The sequence below is a fragment of the Peromyscus leucopus genome, chromosome 15 (assembly GCF_004664715.2).
Source record: "Peromyscus leucopus breed LL Stock chromosome 15, UCI_PerLeu_2.1, whole genome shotgun sequence".
NCBI lineage: Eukaryota > Metazoa > Chordata > Mammalia > Rodentia > Cricetidae > Peromyscus > Peromyscus leucopus.
In genome coordinates, this window is record NC_051076.1 from 16,114,724 (window position 1) to 16,136,883 (window position 22,160).

The 22,160-nt window shown below is 45.0% G+C and overlaps 1 pseudogene; it reads right to left on the reverse strand.

The window, feature by feature from the left end:
• Window positions 1-9,610: 9,610 nt before the first annotated feature.
• LOC114684421 lies at window positions 9,611-21,654 on the reverse strand (annotated as a pseudogene).
• Window positions 21,655-22,160: the final 506 nt, after the last annotated feature.

Genomic DNA, 22,160 nt, shown 5'->3' on the forward strand with positions numbered 1-22,160 from the left:
TAGATGGAAGCCATCACATCTGGCGTCTACTTTTCTTTCATAATAAAGTTTCTGGAAAGCAATGTATGTATTCACTGTCTCCTCCTTACTGTCCCTCCAGGGGGATTTTCAGGGAAAACCATGGGCCGGGCCCCCGGCCACTGATATCACTCATCTAACATCGACTCTTAGTCCTCCTTGCATTGGACCTGCAAGTAGCAAATTAAACGCAGGACAGTGACCTTTCCTCCTGAAAACGATGGTGGGGTGGATCCCAGGAAGGAGACCCTAGAAAGAGACCGTACCTAGAGCCTAGGGGGAGAGGCTGGCCTCTGGAGGCCACAGGTATGAAGGCAGATCCAGGGGTAAGGGCGATGTGAGCACAGAGCCTGGGAACTCCGGCTGCTTTGACTTTCTCTTGGAAATAGACATTCAAGCCACTAGGGAAGAGTGAAAATGATGCGGTGGTGTGGTGGGGAGGGATGGGAGAGGGAGAGAAACTGAGACTAAGAGAAAGAACAAGAGACATAATTCTAGAAGGCAGCATCTGGGGGCATTTGAGTTGGTAATTGCCAATTTAACATGAGACCGATCCATATATGTATGATTTATCTAGTATACTAACCAATTATCCCAAACTTAATGGTCTAGAACAGCAAATATTTATTAACTCACAGTTTCTGAGGGGAATGAATTTAGGGGTGACTTTAGCCTGGAGAGTCCTTCAAGGGGCTGCATCTCTGAGAAGGTGTTGGGGAGGGAAGGGGGCTGAAGTTAATGGATGGTGTGAGCAGAGTGGCAGGATCTCAAATCAAGATGGCTCCCACACATGGCTGTGAGTCAGATCCTTCAATCCCTCCATGGGGCTTTCTGTGGGCTGCTGTGTGTCCTCATTACACAGGAACTGCCTTATTCTAGGCCATGTGATCTCAAGAGAAGGCAGAGCATGAAGTGGCACACAATTACTTAGGATGTATTCTACTACTAAAGCAAATGGCTGTGCCAAGCCTGCTCTCGTCAGGGAGGGTTTAGCCTCTCCCTTTAAAGAGAGGGCCTAAGGGCACACATCTTTAAACTACTGCAGCTTGATTGTGTACTATGGGCCAGCCACATCCTACTACCCAGGTCATGCAGGTGTGGGCAAAAAGCTGGGTTAAACAGAGTTATAAGAATAGGAAGTCAGGGACCAGAGACTTCATGGTACTTGGCCTCCAGGACTTAGAAGGTGGATTATTCAAATGGCTAATCACAGCTCCAGGGGCCTAGCAAGACATGTGGGTTCTGATGCCACTGTTCCCCTATCAGCTAGCCTTGGCCTGGGCTAGTCCAGTCTTTTTCTCAGCTAGCCCCCCTGAGATACTCTCTGTCTTTGCCCCAGGACAACTTGGACTTCCCACTGGTCCCTCACAGCCTGGCCAGTGCCAACTCTCTCTTTCTACTAAGGGACAAGGGAGTCCTTCATTTCTCAACCCAAATTCCCAAGAGGAGAGATCCTAATTGTCCCAGATATTTCTTTGAACCATGCCACATGGGTCCTAAAGGTCATTTACTGAGCCAAGAATTGGTTGCTGTGATGTAGGACAGTAGCTTTCCAGCTACAGTTTAGAGCCCGGCCCATTTCCACACTCAGGGATCAGTGTATGAGCACTCCCAGCAGCCAGCCTTGTCTTCCTCTATGAAAGGTGGTACCACAGGAGCAAGCAGTCAGGGCCACTTTGCCAACCATCATAGAAGCCATTAGAAGCTCTGCCACTAGCAACATATGACCCCCCCCCCCGCCACCAGAGGGGGTTCTGGGTGGTATGTTGGAAACATAAGTGTGGTGTGTTCCCTTTAACTGCCAGCTTTATTTGAAGATTTGTGGGTTTTGTTGTTGTTTTGGTTTGATTTGATTGTAAGAGGAATTAAAGTGGCCAGCCATAGCTGTGCATGGCCACTTTAAACTCAGCACTCAGAAGGCAGAGGCAGGAGGAGGATCCCTGTGAGTTTAAGACTAGCCTAGTCTACACATAGCAAGTTCCAGGCCAGCCAACGATACATAGTGAGACCATCTCAAAAAGCAAAGCTGGGATTTTCCTTGTACCACGGCCTGTTGGTGCATCAGTCCTGTGCAATGGCTTCCACCATCAGCCATGTTCTGCAGATGGGGAAATGAGGCTTTCATCACATTGGCCGTCCATAGCAAAATCAAACTCCGAACTCGTTTGTCTCAGCTAATACCAAGATATGAAGATACTGTGTTGGCTTTGCGTAAAGCAGCAGTTTCTCAACCTTCCTAATGCTGCAGCCCTTTAATACAATTCCTCATGTTCTGGGGACCCCAAACCATAAAATTACTTCATTGCTACTTCATAACTGTAATTTTGCTACTGCTATGAATTGTAATGTAAATAATTGATAGGCAGACCCCAGAGAGATCGCAGCCCACATGTTGAGAACCACTGGCTTAAAGGGTCAGGCATTACTTTACAGTATGTTAGACGTTCCCAAAGACTTGGACTAATTTAGGCTGCTGTCTTGTCACAGACAAGATTCCCCATGGGGTCTACAAAGTTCCCAGTGGAAGTCCCTGGAAGATCCCCTCCCCCCAGGAATCCTGTAGCAAGGACCTAGGGGTATTCTAAAGAGATCCCAGGAATACAGCATGCTAGGTCAGTGGCGATTCTGGCTAGCTCAAATCAGTGGTGATAAATGTCGGAAGGTACGGAGACCAAGCTGCTCCCACTGCAGCAGCTGGTGGTCTCTGCTGCCCCCTAGGACCCAGATCATTCCCAACAAGCCTATAGCCTGGATGAGCATTAGCTCTGTAGCAACCTCTCTTCTTATCTCACTGGGTAGTTGCTACTGGTGCTTCGGGAAACACCTACAAGGCATATTTTAAGCACATTTTTAAGTGACTGGGGAATGCTGAAAATTGATAAAGAGAAAGAACTGTGCATTTTCCCTGGCTTTCATGCATGGGCTGTATTCCAGGGTAATTAAATAATTGATAAGGGATGGAGAGATGGCCACCAGTGGTTAAGAGGGCTGCTCTTGCAGAGTACCTGAGTTCAATGCTCAGCACCCATATGGCCGCTCACAACTGTCTGTAACTCCAGTTCCAGGGGATCCGGCACCCTCTCTGGCTTTTGTGAATTTGAGCACACACATGGTACACAGACATACATGTAAGCAAAACACCAATATGCATAATCTTTTTTAAATTGCCAGGTGTGGCAATGCATGCCTTTAATCCCAGAACTCAGGAGGCAGGGACAGGCGGATCTCTGTGAGTTCCAGTCCTACCTGGTCTACATAGTGAGTCCCAAGCCAGCCAGGGCTATATAGTGATACCTTGTCTCAAATAAATAAATGTAAATAAATGTTTTTAATTTAAGAATAATAATAATTGATAATGAATGTTTTTCCTTATGGAATAACTACAACCAATCAGGGAACAGGTGCTAGAAGTCAACATTTTTTCAGCCTTTAATGACGTAATGGACGTAGGCAGCTGTCACCAAGGGTGCTGGCATGATTAGATGAAAGGCTAATAAGAAGCTCTGGGATGGATGGAACGGGCCGAGACACCCAAGCCTTATTGTCATTCTGAGCATCTGCACCTGGGACACTGTTGCCTTGCACTGTGCTGAGACAGGGTGACAACATGAGCCACCTGTGAGATATCCTGTCTTCTTCCCAAAACAAGTCGAATCTAACCAAACCTCCGTGGTAACTGTCAGGAGATTCAGTGGGATTTCTCCACCCCTGAACCACTGACATTATGGTCTGATGACCACCAAGAAATAACAGAACAATGAACTAACCAACTGTCTTAGGGATGTGTTGCTGTGAAGAGACGCGATGACCACGGCAACTCCTATAAAGGAAAACATTTAATCCGGGCGGGCTAACAGTTCAGAGGTTTTGTCTTGGTGGGGAGCACAGCAGCATGCAGGCAGACATGATGCTGGAGAGGGAGCTGAGAGTTCTACAACTGGATCCGCAGGTAACAGAAGTGAATGTCACACTAAACTTGGCTTGATCATTTGAGAGCTCAAAGCCCTCCCTCCCTCCAGGGATGCAATTCCTCCAACAAAGCCACACCTGCTTCAACAAGGTCACCCCCCCTGACAGTACCACTCCCTATGAGCCTATGGAGGCCATTTTTTTTTCTTACTGAAATGTCCCTTTATTGTACTGACTGTTCTCCACAGCATTCCAGAATCTGCACATTGCATTTATCTTTTGAATTTTCACAGTACCAGGAGGTATAGCACATACAATTTTCTATCTTTTTCATCTAAGTGAACAGTTTGGTGGTGTGAGGGCTAGACTTGCCAATCTGACACTGTCCAGAATCAGCTGGGCAGAGTCTCATTGAGAGATTCTCTAGATCAGACTTGGCTGTAGACATGCCTGTGAGGGATTCTGTCTTATGTTAACTGAAGTGGGAGGCTCCAGCCCACTGTGGACAGTGGGTCCTGGACTGTAGAAATGCAGAGAGAGAGAAAGAGAGAGAGAGAGAGAGAGAGAGAGAGAGAGAGAGAGAGAGAGAGAGAGCGAGAGAGCATGGACAAGCATGTATGCTTTCATTTTTCTCTCTGTTCTTCACTATGCTTGTGACTATTTATGTTTTTGCCCTGGCTTCCAGAACGATGGGCACTGGAATTGTGAGCTAAATGAACACTTCTTCTTCCAAAGTTGTTTTTGTTGGGCTACTAAAGCAAGAGAAACAAAGTAGAGTGGGTGGCATTCAGTACATTCACATCACAGTATACCATCACCACCGTCCATCCACAGAACTATTTCTAATCTTCCCAGAATGACACTCCAAGCTTATGAAACAACACTCACTTGCCTCTCTGCCCAGACCCTGGCAGCCACCATTCTACTCTAGGACTACATTTTGACTCAGTTTCTGCTTGCTGACCCTTGGGATTGCTCGTGTATACATAGGCCTTCTTGGATATACAGGATTGGGTCCACTGTAGAGAAAACAGAGTTGTGGAAGGAAAGAGAAATGATAACATACACCAATGAGGTCTGGCCTTCTATTCTGAAGTGTAGCAGCCCCACCAAAGATCTACCCAATTCTTCCTCATCACATGGGTGATTTTGCAAGGCACTTTCACATTCTAGATCCACAGTGGGATCTAGAACCCAGCCTGGCTTCATACTGCTTAACATACCTCATGAGGCCTCTGTTTAGGGCCTGCACCCTCATAGCCTGGCACTCAAGTATGGTTGCCATGCCTTTAGACATAAGCCAGCACTCGGCAGAACCTGGTTCTATCCTGCATTTATGTTTGCTTTGGGCTTAGGTTGAGATTTCTGTAACTTATACCAAAAGAATCGCTGTACTCAGTCTGCAGGTAACTCTTTACATTTATAGACTTTGGGTCCATTTTAAATTTGCAGAAAAATTAGAGGGAAAAAAAGGAGTTCACACACACACACACACACACACACACACTCCCTGAACCTCGGGCACATTGCTGTATTGTTAGCGGCTTGGGCTACCATGGTACATTGCACATATTGTCACCACAGTTTCAGTTATGGTTTGTCTTCAGTTCTGTGCATTCTGTGGGCTTGTACAAGTGTATAGTAACATGCACCCACAATATCACACCCTAAACCTCCTCCACAGGCCACCATTCCTTCCTCTCTCCCTCCCCACCAAACACCAAGCAACAATCTTCACACTGGCTCCCTAGTTTCATCTTTTCCAGTCTTTTGATAGACGTCATTTAGCATCTGACCTTGTCAGTCACTTAGTAGCATGCATTAAAGCCTCCACTGTGTCTTTTTGGAACTTTATGGCATCCTTATCTTTATTTTTATCTACACGACAATACTCTAAAGAAATAAGCTGTCTAAGCTGGTAGAGGGCGGAGAAGTTCCTCCCAGCCTGCCTGTCTCCTTAGAGCACCTTCTGAACTCTTCACTGTCTCTTGTGATTTGAGCTTCTGTCATGACACGTGACCCACCTTACCCTCTAACAATGCTTGATTTTGTCTGATATTAACAGAGGTATGTCAGCTTCCTCTGGTTAGTGTCCACATGATGTATCTTTCTTGTTATCTCAGTTTCACCCTTTCTGTATTTGTCCTTAGACACACTTCTATTAACATAGATCAGCCAGTCGATGGTGAGTCCCGGTTCCCTAATGTTAAACCAGTCCTCACTTTTGGAATAGACCCAAACTCTTGGTTGAGATATAGCATTGTATGTACCCAGCTGTACTCTGTTTGCTAATGCTCTCCTCAGAGGACAGCAGTCAAGCTAGATGGATGAGGTGGCGCTCTACAATGGGACAAATTCTAAACAGCCTGAGTGTAACCCTCAGCTAATCATGTTCCCAACCACTGGAGTGGCTCTTATCCAACACATAATAAGAGAGAAGTGTAGCGACCCAGACATTCAGCCTAATGAAGTAGGATCTCTGGTAGACCATGTAGAGACCAGTGTGTCCCTTGGGAGCAGACAGAGCTTTGCCACGACCATGTTACATTTGACTTCTCCTTCAGGCAGAAACTGTTCCTTCCCTTCCTACCCACAGATGTTGGTCTTCAATAAATGCACTGCAAACCAATCTCCAGCCCAGCATTTACTTCTGGGGAACCAACATGGGCCACAACAGTGCAGTCCCAGGACCTGCAGGTGGTTTAGTGATCTGCTGTTGTCGTGTTGGAAACATAAAAGTTTTATGGTCTAATAAAAAAATATGCAGAAAAATAAGTCAGGAAAATTCTGTGATCAATTGTATTAATTATTCATTGTGTTACAGAAAATATAATTAAAAGGTATAATTTTGTAATTTTCAATTTATGCTATTACTCATATACCATTATTCTCTTTACTATATTTTATAAGTCAATAGAAGTCTATGTGAATGTGTGGTGTATATATGTAGGTGTGTATGTGTATTTGTGTGTCTGTGTGTGTGTTTATGTGTGTGGTATATATAAGTGTGTGTTTGTGTGTGTATATGTGTAGTGAATGTATGTATGTGTGTATGTATTGTATATGTGATGTATGTATGTAGGTGTATGTTTGTGTGTCTATGTGTGTGTATGTTTGTGTGTGTCTGTGTGCGGTATATATAGATGTGTGTTTGTGTGTCTGTGTGTATATGTGTTGTAAATGTATGTAGGGGTGTGTGTATATGTGTGTGTATGGTGTATGTATATAGGTGTATGTTTGTGGCTGTATGTGTCTCTGTGTGTGCTTGTGTGTGTGTTTGTGTGTGTGTGTGTGCGCGCGCACGCACGCGTGTGTGGGCGTGTAAAAGCCAAAGGTTGATGTTCAGTGGCAGGTTGGTTTGTGTGTTGGTGTGTATGTGTGTGTGGTGTATGCATGTAGGGGTGTGTGTGTGTTTGTGTGTGTATGTGTGTACGTGTGTGTTTGTGTGTGGTGTGTGTTTGTGTGTGGATGTGTGTGAGTGAAAGCCAGAGGTTGATGTTCAATGGCTTCCTCAATCACTGTGCATCTTGCTTTTTTGAGACAGGGTCTCTCACTGAACCTGGACCTCACTGGTTAGCTAGACTGACTGTCCATCAAGGCCCAGGAATCCTGCTGTCTCTACCTCCCCAATGCTGGGATTACAGGTATATGCTGTCTAGATTTTATATAGATGCTAGGGATCCAAACTCAAGCATTTTACCAACCGCACCATCTCCCTAGCCTAGGAAAAAATAAGGGACTAGCTTTATATTTTAGTTTTGTGGTGCTCCTTTTGTTGTGATGTTTGCGGTAGGGTCTAGGGTATTAGGTTTCCCTTTCCTTGAACTCCGAATCCTCCTGTGTGATGTAACCAGCACTTTGGGAGGGGCTTGAAAGATGGCTACATTTTCTTTTTGCACAAAATTGTGGAAGTTATATTTTTACAACCCTGGGGTGCACATATGTTAATTTGGTTATTTTAAAAGTGCCCAGAAGAGGAACGCTTGCCCTATTTGCTTTTGTGTAAACCTTAACACGAATGAACTCCAGGTGCTTCTGGAAGGGGTTTTAAATGTGTAAAACAATGTCCTAGGGGAAATAGACAACAGAGGGAATACCATTAAGAGAGAAAGGGTGATAAAATTGGAGAAGAGTCCTAAAGACTGATGCCTGATTGTGCCCACTTAACTCTGTTAAGTTCTGTTCCTGGCAAGGATGTAAATCACACAGCCAGCTATTTAAAACTGAGAGCAAAGCACATAGCCCAACCATAAAAAACTAAAACTTAAGATGTCATTGATATGAGGCATTAAACTCCCTCCTTACACCAGAACTATGCTAATGCCATACACAAATTTGAATAATTGGAGACATGATGCAAACTCTTCCTTAAAATCGATGCTGGATGGCTCAGCTCTAGGGAGTTGGAACTGCTGTTTATTATCTGGGGTCCTCTGGAGAAGTGTCAATTTCTCAGACTCCTAAATAGAGGAAAACAATGTGGAGTTAATTAAAGTGTGCCAATCCAATCATTGCCCATAGGGTGTGGAACTAACGGGTCACTAGGAGAGCAGCAAAGGCCGGGACACTCGTAAACTGGTGAATCCAAACCACTCTTCAGAGATGATGAATACACAATTTAAAAAAAAAAAGACATTTTACAACATGGATATTTATTGTTCTTTTTGCATGGCCATCTTGCAGTTTTTTAAAAGCCTTATCTGTGTGTGAAAAGAACTGCCACAGTTGAGAATCTTCTAGCTAAAGATAGCAGAAAAAACCAAGACAGTTTTCCTAAACATAGCTCAGATTAGAAAGTATGTCCAGGGCCATACCACCCTGAATTCATCCCATCTCCACACTATCTTGGAAGCAAGCAGGGTCAGACCTGGTTAGGACTTGGATGGAAGAAACTACTTATCAGATAGGGGAGAGAAAAAAAATCAACTGAAGAAACTTTGACCACAGAATGGGCACGACCTCAGGTTTGATCCCCAGTGCTGGAGAGCGCGCGCGCGCACGCGCGCGCGCGCGCGCACACACACACACACACAGTAAACAAATATTGAATACTAATTAGCCTTTCTTTATTTTCAGAGTCATATGGATTAGTAATTCTAAAACTACTTTCTATGTATTCTTGGATTAAATGTATAACTATACCAAGAAGATAGAAGGCATGTCTCTTATTTGAGAACTGTAAAGACAGAAAGAAAAAGTGAAAATAAACCATGAGGTGCTCATTTTGAATTATAGGACAACTTGAACTCACATAGCAAAGTGTAAATTTTTATGGCTAAACTACATTTTACTTATTCACTCTGATAAGCATAAAGTGAGTATGTATTTACGTACCTAATTTTTTTGCTCACATTTAATTTTATTTTGACTTTTTAATACTACACAACACAATATGTATTTCATTTATTTCTTTATTACTGTTTGTTGCTGCTTTTATTTTATTTACTGAAAGTGAGAAGGCACTTTTGTGACCTATTTCTTTTTCTTCTGTAGGTCTTAGACTTACTAAATTTGGGACATCTAAGCAGGCTAAAGGGAAGGGGCGCAGATCAGAGTCACTTTGGAAAAAGAAAAGGTTGCATCATTAATCGTGCCCTATGGTGAATGGTGAACTGGTTGTACAATTACATTTCGTTCTTAATTAATTGTGCTTAAGGCTGAATTAAATTTGTGTGTTCCCTTCTTAGAGCAGCTCCTATTGGCAGAGATGCATGAACTGGATGATGTCATGGCAGTCACTGAAGATGTCCTCAGTGTCCAGGGCACAGGTAAAGTAAGGGTCACAGTAGTAGTGCCCATCTCCACTAGCAAGGCTAATTCTCAGAAACTCATCCCGGATGAAGTAGCTGCTAACCCAAGGAGGCCGTAGGTCCTCTCCAGGTTGGGGAGTCACATCCTCAACAAGAGTGTGGAGGGCGAACTCAAAGTAGTCCTCGATCTTGGATTTCCCAGTGAGGACTTTCTCAGCAAGCAGGTCTTGCTTATTGAGGAAGAGGATGGAAGAGGCAGTGTGCAGCCATCTGTGATGCTCTTGAAGAGGTTCAGAGCCTCCTGCGGGCGTATGGTCTGTGTTATCCTCCCTCGCGGTCCAAGATGTCGGCAGTCACATCACTGCAGCGTTCATGGTGCTGCCCACTTCCAACAAGTGGGAGTTGACTTTGTCCACCTGGAACTTGGTCTCAAAGATTCCAGAGGTCAGCATTCGGCAGAGAAGCAGCCCTGGTCACTTGGCACATAGTCAGGCTGCTGGATCACATTGACCCTGTCCGGGAAGCACTGGGCTCGATCAGGAGGCAGGCACTCCCTCCACCTCCCACAGGGCCTTGGCATGCTGGTAGAGTTCACGTGGGAAGTCAGAGTTCTACACATTCAGCTCAGTGGGTGCCCACTGGTTCTCAGGTTTGGCCAGCTTTGAAGGGGGCACCGGACTGCTCATGGAGGCAACAATGGTTTCAGAGGCCTCCTTCAGGTTGTTTTTGATGACCTGCACTGTTGCTGGAGGGCTTCTCTCCAGGTTCCCCAAGCCCCGCAGTCCCACAATCCATTTATAAAATAATCACTCAGACTCTTATATCACTTATAAACTGTATGGCCGTGGCAGGCTTCTTGCTAACTGTTCTTTTATCTTAAATTAACCCATTTTTATAAATCTATACCTTGCCACGTGGCTGGTGGCTTACCAGAGTCTCTACATGCTGCTGGTCATGGCGGTGGCTGCAGTGTCTCTCCCCTCAGCCTTCTGTTTCCCAGAATTCTCCTCTCTCCTTGTCCCACCTACTTCCTGCCTGGCCACCTACTTCCTGCCTGGTCACTGGCCATCAGTGTTTTATTTATATAGAACAATATCCACAGCACTGCACTTTGGTGGCCTTCTCTGTATCTCCATTAAACCCATTAGCATGCAGGATACTCATCTGCTTCACAATCGTGAATCTCCTGCACCCAGCAGCAGGCGGTGACAGGTAACCCTGCTTGTCCTTCTGCAGCTGCTTCTCTATCTTTCCTTGACCTCTCGAAGGCCCTTCTCATTGCACTGGTGCTTGGCCTTACTGCCTCAGAAGCAGCCCATGACCGCAACAGGGCAGGGCCAGGCTACAGGATGGCTAGGACAGGTCCAGGGGCCTCAGGTGGGCCTGGAGAGCAAAATCACCAGAGGATGGTGGCTTGGACCAAGGTGAGAGCATGGTTCTCCACCCCGGGCAGCCCCAAGGTGGTGACAACCCCTCTTATATACCTAATTTGTTTGTTGGCTGATTATTGTTGTTGTTTTTTATTTTTCAAGACACAGTTTCCCTGTGTAGCCCTGACTGACCTAAAACTAGCTCTGTAGACCAGGCTGGCCTTGAACTCACAAAGATCAGCCTGCCTGTGCCTCCGGAATGCTGGTGTCAAAGGTGTGCACCACCACCACCACCTGGCATGTACCTAATTTTTTATGATTTGCTTAATGAATGAAAGAACCATCCAGATTTTTAAAAAATAAATAAATAAATAAATAAATAAATAAATAAATAAATAAATAAAAAAGCTTGTTCAAAGAAGCACAAACTGGTTAACACTGCACAGGGCAAGAAAACTGGGAATTTCTAAATTTGGTTTTTGTTTTGAGATTTGTGTCCATTTTCATTACTTTTCTTTTTAGCCTGATAGAAACTATTTACACCTGTAATGGATTTAAAAATCTACATGTCAAAATATGGCTTTAGAGACTCATGGCCCTCTTTCATAGTGAATAACAAACTAAAAAAGGCAATTAAATATTTTCCTGGAGAATGAGAATATCCTTGGGTGAGTCTGTTTACTGGACTCTGTCTATACACAGGAGAGTTCTGCCTGCCTCAAGGACCAGGAAATATGGTTACTTCCCTAGCAATCAATGCTCAGCTCTCAGTTTCTCCATGAAAGAGACCATGGGTCCTCAAGAAACAGTTCTTTCCCGGGCAGACAACAGAACACCTGTAAGAAGATGCTAGAATATTCTTTTGTTCTCCGTGAATGATGAGGACATGACAGGAGAGCAGAGGAGGTGGTTTGAAGGGACAGATCCTTGTAAAAACCAGGGCCAAAGGGAGCATCAAAATAAATAATAATGGTAATGCATTCTAAGGCATGAGTAAAGTGAGACTCCATGTGTCCTTATCTGCATAAGGGCTGGAAGGAAGGCTCCTTCTAATCATGAAATGGCAACCAGCAAGGAAGAAGACCTCGCTAAAGACTTGCAACACTAACTGTAACAATCATGACAGCGGTTGATTCAGACAAGAAATGCTGATGAAGGCTGTTGTGAGGCATCCACCAGAGAAGACCACTCGGACCTGGGTTTAAGACCGTACAAAGTCTTTATTATCCTGCCCGTGACTACGCTGGGTGTTCAGGACCGCAGAGTAACCCAGCCTTTCTCACAGTGAGCTTTTAAGCACAAAAACCATGTCCTGGCTTGACATACTTAGTTAACAGGAAAAGTTAGCCAGAAGCAGAACCACAGAAGTCAAAAAGCAAGGTCAGTACACTTAGAGACTTTCCCAGAACTATATGCACGTTGATGGATTCGGTCTTCGTTTTAGTTTTGGCAAATGGTACTGTCTACATGCTGGGCTTTACATCCTGAATGGTACTTCCACCCTGGAGTCAGTTGTGCTAAGGTCTTGGGGGCCCTGTTACAAAGGTTAAAACTGGTAGGTGGAAGCTTGATGAGGAAAAGCGTGTGGTGTCAAAATATTTCCCAACGAATGACTGATTAATTGCAAAGGGGGAAATAACTTGGTAATGGAGAAACTGGCAGTCCCTGCCCTGCCTAGTTGATCAAAACTAGCATCATGAGAAATGAAACAAATCAATGTCACATGCCTCCTTAAAGCAATGTCCTACAAAGGGCACACCGCTCAAAATCATATCTCAATCTCGGGCAAAGAGCAAAGAAAACCAAATTGAAGGCATTGCACCAACCATACTCTGTGTTCTTTTAAAATGTCATGGTCGTGAAAGACAATATAAGCTGAGAAACCTCTGTGGCTTAAAGAAGACTGAAAGACATAACATCTAAATACATTCCATTGCCTGCACTGGGCCCTTTACCAGGGAATGTTCCCACAGCCATAAAAGAAACTAGTGAATTTAATATATAAACTATGGGTTAGATGGTAACAGTATATCAGTGTTAAGTATTTATACTAGTCTTTAATACACCTTCAACTATTTTCTTTAATATACCTTCAACTATTTTAGGGGTAAACAGCCTAATGTCTGCAACCAGTTCTCAGGTGTTAAGAAACAGGGGCTGCCAAAGCCTTATCTGATGGGAACAACAGGAGTCATAAGCCAGCACAGCTGCTTGACAAAGATCCAGCAGAGCTGAGCCACAGGATGGCTGCCATGCCACCTTTGGTTTTCACCTCCACCTGTTACATACTTGGGGGACTTTTGATATTTGTACAATTTAGGGATATTGGATTGACAGAAAAATTTTATGAATCATTTATGCCTTCTCCCAGGAATCCTGTTTCTAAGCTTCCCCAGGACAGTCCTGAATATACTACCCCTCTCGATTTGAGGAAGATATCCTTATCTATTTGAAGGTTTTCCTTATGCCTTGGAGGTTGTGACACACATAAAGAAGTCAGAGGTCTCTTCATGAGGCTATGAGATAGTCTTGAAACATCTGTCCCTCTACTTATACAGGAACAAGATATTCAAAACAAAGTAAACTTTAAAAGGTCAACAAGATTCGGTGGGCTAGAGAAGTTGGCCACAGTTCAGAGCACAAGCCTCTTCCCACTGTACACTCAGACAATTATGTGGCATACAACTCTGCCCTACACAGAGATATATTGATGAGCAAAGTATGGAGTGGAAAGATGATGAAAGAATGAGAAGTCAGGACCTCCCTCTCTTAGAAGTTAGTACATGCAGAGTCACTGTGGTGTCATGTGGCCAAGGAACAATGGAATGCCAGGAATAGACATCTAGACCAATTCTATAAAGATATAAAATATAAATATTGTATTATGCCAGAATTTGAATAATAACTGCAGCAGCTTTGGCCTGGGGATTGTTCTTGGGCACTCTGACCACTAAGAGTTAATAATACACTGCTTGGAACATGGCAATAAGCCTGAGCTGGCTTGAAGATTTTGTTTTGGTCTAGCATCCTTGAAGCAACCAGAGCTATCAGCCTGAGAACAGGTTGTCATATGCTTCTAGGTTCTTAAAAATTGGGTTATAGGGTTTATGACTAAAGATGATAACTCTGTTTATTAATGATGTCAAAACTTGAGGGAAAATGATTGGAAATGATAACTCTGTTCTGTCACTGTTTATTAATGATGACTAAAAGCTAAGCAAGAGGAAGTGAAACATATGTCCCAAACAAAAATGATATGATCTATGTTGGAATATCATGAATTTATCCCTGCTTATTAAATTCTGTATAAATAAAGAAGCGCTCCGGCTGCTAGTCAGTCAGGCTGCAAGATTCTTACCATCGCCATGGCCTGGCTCATTCTCCACCACCACCCCGCCCCACCCCATCCCAGGCAACTTCTTACTTCCTCTGCAGATCTGTAGGAACCTGTTCCCCACCGGGAATGGCTCTCAGCAAGGGACACACAGAGGCACACACATATGCAGATAAATAATGATATATGTATGTGATATGCATATAATAGTAGGTAAATAAATAGATGGTAGAGATACAATAGGTAGATATAGACAGTAGAACAAAGCAAAAAAAAAAGTCAAGCAATTGGTAAATCTGGGCAAATGATATATGCAGGGGTGTTTGGTACTATTTTTCCATAAGTTTAAAATGTATTACACAAGTTATTTTCATCACTATAACGACATGCCTGAGGCTAACTTTAGGGGGAAAGCCTGTTTGGGTTCACAGTTCTGAAAGTATAAGGCCTAAAGGCCTCACCTCATACAGCCTTCTCTTGAAAGCGTGTGTGTGTGTGTGTGTGTGTGTGTGTGTGTGTGTGTGTGTGTGTGTGTGTGTACACATCCTGGAGCTTGCACCTCCTCTCTTTAAAGCCCCTCCCACAGTCACGAGATCAGCCCCAATCACCTCACCTAATCCCAACCACTTCCATGGTCTCACCTCTAAACACCACAGGGGCCTGAAGTTCTCTGCTCCATAATGCCTTGGGGTAGCAATTACACCAAAGTGTTTTCAGCCTGCGGGTCACTCACATCACATGCAAACCACAGTGTTTGTCAAGAGAAAAGTCCTCCATGAAAACCAAGAAAGACTGGGTCAGCCTCATCACAGCCCAGGGTGGGTCTTGGACCAATGGTCTGCCAGCAACTAAGAACAACAATCCACAATTCCCCAATCAGGGAACAAATAATGGGTCAGTGTCCTCCCCTTTGGGTCACTAGATAGAAAGGGTCAGAGTGGCAAATCGCTCCCAGCACACAGGGCCCAGGGGTCCTTGAAAGAGGGAAGAAGAGCCCCAAGTCACAGCAGCGTCACCCACTGACACCAGTGGAGAGAGATCTTCCCTCCTCTGGTCCCTGACACGCTAAGCTACAGGATCTGCCAGTCGGAAATGTGTTCTGACCCACAGTGCTGTGAGTCTGGGACTTCCTGCAGCAAGTATGAGGACAAAGAAGAGCACCATAGCTCCAGCCATCAGTGGCAGGTGACGCGGCATGTTCTCATGAAAGAAAGAAAATATTCTCCAAGATTAAACCTCCAGGTTCAAAAACCACAGACGGCTGGGAGGAAAGGGGACCGTGCTGAAATGTGCAGAACATGCTAGAAAGACTTAAACCTAACAAGGAGATTTGTGGCCCCAGCAAGAGGGGTAGTGATCAACGTAAAAAACAGATGCAACAAAAAGATACAATCCCTCTAAGCATAACTAGAAGTCACAGGAATTTACCTGCATGATGACAACATCACAAAACAGAACACCTGGCTGTGTCACCTCAGAGGAGGGTCACACTCCTCTTGCCTTCAAGGCCCTGGAAGCTGCCTCCTCATGATCACATCCAGAACTAGAAATAGGAATCCTTTGATAAGGGGGTTTTCATTATTATCTTTATTCCACCTACTGACCATCCCCAGCCTCGGAGGTTCTGAGAGGTTGTGGACAAACTGAAAAACAACATTGCGTTTGAAGCTGGGCCTCCGAAGTATTTTTCCATCCCTCTTGTTATCTTCTGAGCCAAGTGAGTCAGTCCCAGCACATTCCAGAGGAAACACGGTGGTCTCAGATGAAAGGAATTCCACTCTCAGTCACTCTCAGCACATTCCCGAACAAGCAAGCCCTGCATTTCACGAGGAGAGGACAGTCACTCACAGGCCACCTCACGGGGGCCCTTGGAAATCCTGTCCCACTCGGAGAAGATCCGCCTGAGAAACACAACAGAGGCCGGAGCCCAGAACCCCAGCCAAAATGGTGCCATAAAATAAGTGATAAATGAGGGGGTGGAGCAGGTGTAGGAGCTAAGGTGCCTAATAGCATCCAGGAAACAACAGGGCAGATACACATATGAGCTTGTAACAGGGGCCCTAGACCTCAGCACAACTGGCTCCATGCTGGAAACGCCACTCAGGCTGTGAAACTCAGCACACAGACAGCACCACCTGCCAAAACTGAAAACAAAGACCTAATCCATCCAAGTCCATAGTTCTGGGAAAGTCTCTAAACGTACTAACCTTACTTTTAGTTTCTGTAGTTCTGCTTCTGGCTGACTGCTCTTGTTAACTGAGCATGCCAACCCAGGACATAGTTTTTGTACCTGAAAGCCCATCCTGAGAAAGGCTCAGTGCTATACTGGGGCCCTGAACACCCAGTGTAGTCGCCAGTCAGCTAATAAAGATTTCTGTTGTCTTAAACCCATGTCCAAGAAGTCTTCTCTGAAGAATATGCCATAACAAACTCACAACAATTATGACAACATGCACAAGACCTGTGCAAATCCAACCAGAGAAAATCATAATATAGAGAGTAGATGATGGACGTAAAACTCCACCACACACTGAGGTAGTTGATAGCTCCTAGGAGAGGAGAGGCAGTCTTCCTTAGTGATATGACCCAGGAGGTTGACAACACACCGGACAGGCTCCACCCCCAAGACCAGTGGGCCAACATAGACTGGCCTCCAATCACACACATCACACCCTTGCTTCTAATGTCACATCGCTTCCCACTCAGACCTCTGCCTCCCTCAAAAGGACCTTTGTAATGACACTGGGTCCACCTGGACATTCAAGGAGTCTCTCCCCATCTCAAGATCCTTAACACCATTTCTTTTCTTTTTTTTTTTTCATTTTTTCCCTTTTATTTTATTTTACAATACCATTCAGTTCTACATATCAGCCACGGGTTCCCCTGTTCTCCCCCTCCCACCCCTCCCTTACCTCAGCCCACCCCCCATTCCCACCTCCTCCAGGGCAAAGCCTCCCCCGAGGACTGAGATCAACCTGGTAGACAAAGCATGAAATTTGCAGGCAAATGGATGGAACTAGAAAAAAATCATCCTGAGTGAGGTAACCAAAACCCAGAAAGACAGTCATGGTATGTACTCACTCATAAGTGGATTCTAGATATAAAATAAAGAACAATCAGACCACAGCCCATAGAACCATGGAGGCTATATATATAGCATGGAGGTCCCTAGGACAACTGTGGCTTATAATAAATTTCGGTTTTACTCAATTATTGAAAAAAAAATAGCCAAACGAATGGAAACACATGAACTATGAACCAAAGGCTGAGGGGCCCCCAGCTGGATCAGGCCTTCTGAATAGGTGAGACAGTTGATTGGCTTGATCTGTTTAGGAGGCAACTAGGCAGTGGTACCAGGTCCTGTGCTCATTGCATGAGTTGGCTGTTTGAAACCTGGGGTTTATGCAGGGACACTTGGCTCAGTCTGGTAGGAGGGGACTGGACCTGCCTTAACACCATTTCTTCAATGTCCCTTTTGCCCTGAAAAGTAACACAGTGAGTGAGGATTCTGAAGATTAGGGTGTGGTGGTCTTCAGCAAGCTGTTACTCAGTCTACCACAGCCACCAGGCCTCAGCCAGCGGGAACAAACATAAAAGCAAAGGGCTGTTAGAGACCGATTCCATCTGTGCATGTTATAAAGTAGAGATGATAGATAATGATAGACAGACAGATAGACAGATAGGTTATAGATAGATGATAGATAGATAGATAGATAGATAGATAGATAGATAGATAGATAGATCTGTTATGACAGACAGATAATTGTTAAGTATGTAAATAATGGAGAGACAAACAGGTATCACATACATATATGTGAAGGATCAGTATCAGACTCCAGAGGGCTTTGAAATCAGGATCTTGATAAATACATCACTCTATTTTGTTGGTTTTAATTGCTTATGCCGAAATGGCTTTTTAGATAGAGATTTCCATTTGCATTGCTGAATGAAATGTTTTTTTTTTTTTCTCAAAATAACTTACTGTATTTTTGCCACAAGGTGGAGCCAACGAAACATCAAAGAGGCCTTCAGAGCAGCCATTTTGCCCTGGCTTTCTGGCTGGTTGTGAGGTTACCAACCGCTATTCCCTGTGTGATTTGGGTATAAAGACTGTATTTGTTCAGGAAACTTCAGGGAGCCCTACAGTTTCCTGTACTCAGAAATCATCCAGCTCCACACAAGAGTGAAGAGAGATGTTCTCTCCTGAACGCTGCCAGCACGAAGGGATGAATGTGCTGAGTGTCACTGTGAGTGAGCACACCTGGGAGACACCGCAGAGTGTCATCATCATAAATGAAACCAAGTCCTTCCCAGGTCTGGGAGGAGGGAGTCATCTGGGCTGGGGATGTGGGAGAGCTCCTGACCAGAGCTTTGCTCCAGGGATGTGTCTTTATTGCCCCAGGCCTGCCTGTGACAGTGTCCATCGTGATCTCTCTCCTGCCACGTCTCTCATGCACAGTGTCACAGGTCCCCACACCTACTGCCCTCCTATGGCCTCACACCATCTGACCTCTGTGTACCTCCTCGCCTCACTTCTGGCCTCCTACAGGCCCTGAACAAAGATTCTTCGCTTGACCAAACTCAGGTCAGCCTCCTGAAACTTCTGAGCATGTCTCATAAAATCTGCTTTTAACAAAGAACTCTTGTTAAGTCACCTTATCAAGAATGTGCTCATCCTCAGGCCGGCAGGATGTAAAGGGGCTTGCTGCCATGCCTGACAGCCTCAGTTCAATCCCTGGAACATGATGGAAGAAGAGAACTGACCCCTTCAAATTGTCCTGTGACCTACACACACACACACACACACACATACACACAAACACAGGGGCATGCATGCTGCAGCATGTGTATGACCTTTCCCCCAACACATACACACACACAGAGGCACACATAAGTAGATAGATAGATAGATAGATAGATAGATAGATAGATAGATAGATAGGTAGATAGATAGACAGACACAGACAGACAGACAGATAGATGGGAAAATAAAGAATCGCTCCGTCTCCACTCTGTTCAACCCTCCGCTATCCTCTGAGTGACATCTGATCACCTGACTTGGCTTCATCAAAAATGCTGTTAGGTGGATATGATGGATATGATGGCTAGTTTTGTCAACTTGATTGACTTAAGAAACATGTAGTGAGGCTTATCATTAGAGGTGTCTTACAAGAGTGTCTCCCGAGTGGTTTAAATGAGGAGGGAGCCCCCACCCTAAGTTGGTGACATCATTTTGTGAGCCGAAGCTTGGGCTGCACAAAAAAGGAGACGGGAGAGAGCCCAGGGAGCCCTGCCTGTTCTCTGCCTCCTGACCTGCCCAGATCGGAGGCGTCCAGCCACAGTCTGCCATGCCTTCCCACAATGATAGACTATGGCGCCCTCTCAAACCATGGCAAACAAACCCATCCTCCCACGGGTTGCTTTTGGCCAGGGGCTTAGTCTCAGCGATAACAGGGTAACTGAGTTACTGGGTTAAGCCAATCCCCTCACCCTGAGGCTTCCACTTACTGATCCCGCCCCGCTCCTTGACTGTACTTCCTAGTTGACTAGCTCCTTGCTTCCGAACCCCATTGCCATGGGCCCTTTACCTATTGTGATGGTCCAGAAGAGTCTTCCTCATCATGTTTAAACATGCCATTGAAGCATTTTTTTTCTTCAAAACCCCATCACTACATTACCACCACTACCCTAGGCATCCCACCCACACAGTACTCTCAAGAGGCAGAGAGAGTTGCTAGGTTTTACCTGGCTTCCATGATCTTCTAGTTGGCTCCAAAAATGCCCTCAGGAAAGTGAAGAGAAGCTGAGCCATGCGTGAATGGGCGGTCTGGTCCCAAACAGACTCCCCAAAGATTTTGTTAGCTCAATCCTCACACTTCCATATCAGCCAAAACTCAGTTTAGGGATGAGCTGAGCTACAGAGAGTAAGAAAGGGAGAAGAAAAGTAGGAAATGTTTGCAGGGCCTTTGTCCCAGATCATTCTCCTGTAGATAAGCCCTGCACCCTAGTGGGTAGGGGGTTCTTCTGTAAGAAGAGATGGTACATCATGCCCTTTTTTAAATGTAGGGTAAAGGGCCAACAGCACCCCTGCCCAGCCAACATAAGTGACACTGACTTCAAAGATGTCTCAGGAAAGATCTTTGTCTCTATCTTCCATTCAACAAACTGTAGTTGGTTGTTCTACTTTTTTACTCTTAGGGGGCCTGCCACCCAGCTTCCAAATAAGTACATGGAGACTTATTGTTACTTATACATGCCCTGCCTTAGCTTGGCTTGTTTCTAGCCAGCTTTTCTTAAATTATCTTCTCTTCCCAGCTTTCTCCTCCTATTTATTCTCTCTCCTGCCAGCCCCACCTAGCCTTTCTCCTGCCTGGCTATTGGCCATTCAGCTCTTTATTAGACAGGCAAAGTAACACAGCTTCACAGAGTTAAACAAATGCAATATAAAAGAATACAACACATCTTTGCATCATTCAACAAATGTTCCACAGTGTGAACAAATATAACACATCTTAAAATAATATTCCTCAACAATAAACCTTTACAAAGCAACTGCCAAGCATCAGGCACTCTGCCAAGAGCACAGAAACCCACAAGAAGGACACGCATTCCTATCTTATGAAATCATAATACAATAAAGCTAGAAATCAATGGCAAGAGTCATTGGAGAAACTAAACAGCAATGTGAGAGCAAGCACACACCTTTGAACAATCAATGAGCCATTGAAGTAATCAATAGAGACCTTTTTAAATTCTCTAGAACCAAATGAAAATAAAAACATATGCAATAACTTTGAACACAGAAAAAAAGGAAGTATATAACTAATTATCACTGTCTATACTAAACAATCAGAGAAAAGAACTTCCGGGTAAGATGGCAGCCAGAACCTACCTCTGTGTGGCCCGGCAAAAGAGAGACGCCAGGACAAGAGAAAAATTAAAAGTAGATTCCATCTCAAAGAAAGAAACGAGGAAGGAAGGGCTTTGGAAATCTGCAAAAGGAGGGATAAGGCAGTGGGAAAACACAGAGAAATGGAAGATGGGTTCCTGAAGAGAAGAAAGCCAAGCTGAACACTGTTCCAGCTCTATGGCTCGGGCAAGGAGTGAGCCAGCAGTTGGCCTGGATAGAAAGACTACTCTAGACCATCATGGTAGCCCTACTCATAGGGCAGTCCTACCCACAAGACCAGTCCACAGCCTTCACGAGCCTCAGATCCATCCCATCGTAGGTCTGGCTGAAGCAGCGACTTCTCTTGTGGAAGGAGTCAGCCATCACGGAAGCCGCCCTGGCTCAGAGAACTGTGGCTGGATGCCGTCTTGCTTGAAAGGTAACCTAGAGTTTAAGGACGAGTACCCTTGAGGCTTGAGAACAGGGAGCAGTCCCAAGTCTGGGGGCGCTGGTTCAAACTGCCACCGCTGCAGGGTGAGAAGACAGCCCTGGACAGTCCTCCCAGTAGTGGAGAGTGGGAAGGGCAGCTGGCAAGAGGCTGGACAGTGCAAGCAGCTGTGGCCGTGGCTCAGGCAGTCAAGTGCATAGGGAAGATGTCTCCTCTCTTGGTAGCCGAGAATAATTCCAGAGCATGATAGCCCTGAGCCAGGGGTTGGCAGAACAGACCAGCCTCTGGAGCCAGCTATATGCTGTGAGGTTCACTGCTGTCATGAAATGATTCTGAGACCCCAGCAGAGCACTCTGTATCTATGGCTGCATCTCCCCGATGGGGTAAGGAATACTTAGAGGGCTTTGAAAGTGTGCAGACGGGCTTCCCCATGTGGGAAAAA